This window comes from Dipodomys merriami, unplaced genomic scaffold, assembly GCF_024711535.1.
Source record: "Dipodomys merriami isolate MVZ:Mamm:240054 unplaced genomic scaffold, mDipMer1.0.p SCAF_670, whole genome shotgun sequence".
Taxonomy (NCBI): domain Eukaryota; kingdom Metazoa; phylum Chordata; class Mammalia; order Rodentia; family Heteromyidae; genus Dipodomys; species Dipodomys merriami.
This window is the reverse complement of record NW_027206258.1, coordinates 513,562-518,193: the sequence shown is the minus strand read 5'-3', so window position 1 is coordinate 518,193 and position 4,632 is coordinate 513,562.

The window sequence follows — 4,632 nt, the reverse complement described above, 5'->3', positions numbered from 1 at the left end:
CTCCTAAGTGTTGATGTTACAGGCATGCACCTCAGCCTGTGTGCTGTTACATGTCTGTACCTCCATACTCACCTCTTCTTTTCCAATCTAATCTTTGAAGCATTTTTAAAAGCTATCTTTTTTTTTTTCTTGCCAGACCTGGGGCTTGAACTCAGGGCCTGGCCACTGTCCCTGAGCTTCTTTTGCTCAAAGCTAGCACAATACCATATGAGCCACAGCATCACTTCCAGCTTTTTCTGTTTATATGGTGCTGTGGAATTGAACCCTGGGATTCATGAACGCTAGGCAAGCACTCTACCACTAAGCCATATCCCCAGCCTTTAGAAGATATCTTTACATATTACTTTACTGAATAGTATTTCACACAAGCCTAAGAACTCTAACGTGTGTGTGTGTGTGTGTGTGTGTGTGTGTGTGTGTGTGTGTGTGTGTCTGTCTGTCTGTCTGTCTGTCTGTTCTGGGGCTTGAACTTTGGACCTGGGTGCTGTCCCTGAGCTATTCAGCTCAAGGCGAGTGTTCTACCACCTGAACCACAATGCCACTTCCAGTTTTCTGGTGGTTAATTGGAGATAAGAGTCTTACGTACTTTCCTTCCTGGGCTGGCTTTGAACTGTGATCCTCAGATCTCAGCCTCCTGAGTAGCTAGGATTACAAGCGTGAGCCACCAATGCCCCACTTAGGAACTCTAACTTCTATTCCTACCCTAGCATCTTACTCCTTAGCCATAAATCTACCCAATTAAGTGCGTTTTGGTAAGGATTTGGAGTACTTCTTCAAACTTGAGAGTCTGCTGATCTCGGTAGCACATGTTTATAGTGCCAGCTCCTTCCGTCTATGAGGAAGCTGAAGTGAGGGAGTCATTTGAGTGCACAGTTCCAGGAGAGCCTGAGCCATACAATGTGATCTATCTAAAAACAAGACAAAACACAAACCCTCCAGGGGCATGGCAAATGTATGAGCAAAAGTACTTGCTACTTTCTAATCTAATTCTGTGTATTTCTCTCTAGGAAAACAAAAAGATTCCTATTGAATGAATACAGTTACTTATCGCTGTAACAAATTCTCCTAAAGCTTAGTGGCAAATCTCTTCTCAGGGTTTTTGTAGGCCAGCAGCATAGCTGCTGAACTGGCTTGTGTGACTCAGGCTCATGCTATCGCAATTACAAAGAGGGTTGCACTCATCTGAAGTCATCCTAGGGCTGGATGATCTGCACCAAGGCAGCCGGCACGTGTCTGTTGTCAGGAAGCCTCAGTTTTTTGCTGGCTGTTCTTGCCAAGTGGACCTTACTATAGATCAGCTGATAATATACTCATGGTGTAACAAGTGACTTGTCTAGGGGAAGTCCTCAGAGGGAGAGTAAGAAGGAAACCTGTTCATGAGCTAATCTCAGCGGAAGTATACTGTCATGTTCGTTTCATAAGATGTCACTAGTCAGGGTGTGCAATTAATCTCTATTTCTACTTTTTTTCCCTCATGTCAATATTAGGGCTTAAACTCAGGGCTTCAAATTCTCACTTAACCTTTTCTGCTCAAGGCTGGTGCTCTACCACTTGAACCACACCTCCACTTCTGACTTTTTTTTGGTCCGGTCATGGGGCCTGAACTCTGGGCCTGGACACTGTCCCTTAGCTCTTCAGCTCAAGGCTAGCGCTCTACCACTTGAGCCACAGCACCACTTCTGGCTTTTTTCTTTTTGCTTATATGGTGCTGAGGAATCGAACCCAGGTCCTCATGCATGCACTCTACCACTGAGCCACCTTCCCAGCCCCACTTCTGACTTTTAACTGGTTAATTGGAGATAAAAAGCTCTCAGTTTGTCTGTCTGGGCTGTCTTTGAACTATAGCCCTCAGATCTCAGCCTCCAGAGTAGCTAGAATAACAGGTGTGAGCTGTAGGTGCTCAGCTTACTCTCTACTTCTTGAGGTAGAAAGGATTTTAAAAAAATTTGTGTACATATTTTAAAGCTACTATACCCATGAGTACTAAATTATGTGAAAAAATTAGGAGACTATCCTTACATGATTTATGAAGGTCCAAACCTATCTAATCATTTATTGTTATGCCCTCACCTTTTTTTTTTATATATCTTCTACTCTACACTGATTTTTTTAATTGTAAAGATGATGTACAGAGGGTCACAGTTACATAACTCAGGTAATGAGTACCTTTTTTTTTAAACAGTGTCACCCCCTCTCTCATTTTCTCCCAGTTTTTTTCCCTCCAACCCCCCCCTCCCAAGTTGTATAGTGCAGTCCTGATCTTGAACTCAGGTCTGGAGCACTGTCCCTAAGCTGCTTTTTGGTCAAGGCTAGCACTCTACCATTTGAGCCACAGCACCACTTCTGACCTTTTCTGTTTATGTGGTTCTGAGGAATCCAACCCAGGACTTAATGAATGGTAGTCAAACACTCTATCACTAAGCCACATTCCCAGCCTATTCTGATATTTTAATTGCTATTTTTTTTTGCCAGTTCTAGGTCTTGAACTCAAAGCCTGGACACTGTCCCTGAGCTTCTTTTGCTCAAGGCTAGCACTCTACCACTTGAGCCACAGTGCCACTTCTGGCTTTTTCTGCTTATATGGTACTATGGAATTGAGCCTAGGGCTTCATGTATGCTAAGCAAGTACTCTACCACTAAGCCACAGTCCCAGCCCTTAACTGCTATTTTTTGTTTTTCTGTTTACCTAGCACAGTATTGACCTACTACTCCATTCAGCTTTATATACATATATATATATATGTGTGTATCTATATGTAATCACATACACATTCCATCTTTAGACAGTTTGCTGGATAGTAGACATACAATCTTGATCAAAAAATAGTCACACATCTTATGTAACTTCTTAGGCATTGTCTAGTGAGGTAAAAGACACATTTATGAACATAAGGTTACAAATTGAGCTAGGTGATCATATGTAAAAAGAGGAAAAGGGCTAGTGTAGGTATGAGGGAAATGGAAAGCTTCTCTGAATCTTGAATTTTGCCAAGTGGGTCAGAGGAAAAGCATGAGGTGAAGTGAGTTAAAATAAGTCAAGAGTGAGGTTAAAATAGCACACCACATGCACTCAGATGTATTAATCAAGTTGAATCACAATGAGCTGTCTTTATTTTCTCTCCCTGGTCCTCTCTTCTTTACTCCTTGATGTCAGAGGTGACATATGGACTGACTCGTTTAATCAGAGTAATTGTACTTGAGTGAGAGAAGGGACTGTCCTTGCCCAATTTGTCTTGCTTATTTTCTAGGCCCAGTTATATTTAGAAGAGTAGTCACACAATACCCAGAATATTTAGAAAAATAGAGTAGTCACACTATACCCATATGATTTACTCCTAACACATTTGACCATGCCCATTTTGTCATTAATTCACATAAGTCTGTACATGTTTATAGAGTAAATACATTTCATTTAGTTACTTTGAGATGCTGTGGATTGAACTGAATGCCTTTCACATACCAGGCCAGTACTATCCCCTCAGCTCCAAAAGAGCAATTAAAAGAACATTATTGCCTGCCGCAGGTGGCTCACACCTGTAATCCTAGTACTCAGGAAGCTGAGATCTGAGGATCACGGTTCAAACCCAGCCCAATCAGGACAAGTCCGTGAGACTCTTATCTCCAATTAAACACCAGAAAAACGGAAGTGGCACTGTGGTTCGAGTGGTAGAGTGCTGGCCATAAGCTGAAGAGCTGAGAGACAGTGCCCAGGCTCAGAGTTCAAACCCTACAACCACCAAAAAAAAAGAACATTACTGGGTACTTACTATATGATCTATGTTGGGTCAATAGATTTAGGCATGTTATCTTATTTAACGCTCATGATTACTTTATTAGATATGTAACAGTTATACTAATCTTACACAGATATTGAGGTTAAGCAAGTTTTCCTAAATCACAGAAATCTGTAACAGTTCTAGCAGATCTCCAGTTCCTGCCTCAGCCTACCCTCAAAATCTATCTATTTCACCCCATACTCTGCTTTACCATGCCCCACATTCTGAGGTCTCATTGGCCTCCTTTCTTTTCCTAGAAATGAGGCAAACACTTTCCCCACTTTTTCCAGCCAGGCCCCCATTCAGAAAGTTCTCTGGGGCCTTTTCCTATCTGTGATACTCATCCTGTCTTCCCATCTTACTCTATAATATCACTGGTTTTATTTCCATCATAGTACTTGTTGTTTTCCAAAATTATCAGTATTTTTTGGTCACCCTCTCAGATCCTAAGCAGATCTGTCATTACCCCATTCATCCAATAATGAATGGAATTGCTTACTCCTTTTGCACCTGCAGTTTATACTGGTGGGCCCTTGAACCTATGTTGAAATGTTACACGTTCCTATTCTGTTGCCTCCGCAGTTTATTACAGAGCCTTTCGCAATTCCAGGAAAGCAGTGACTCGACGGTGGCCTCTAGGTAACCTCTTTCCCGCCTGCTTTACAAGAGCTGGCCAGTAGGAGACAGTGTAGGCGGAGGCCTTCCTCTGGGCGTGCTGGCGCTCTGGGGTGCACCTTAAGCCACAGAGATGAGAGCAGGGGAGCAGAGCGGCAGGAACAACCGGAAGGGGCGTGCCCATCCAGAAACCCGCCCCTCTACGCTAGCTCTCCACCCTCGCCCCGCCCCTTTCCCCCGC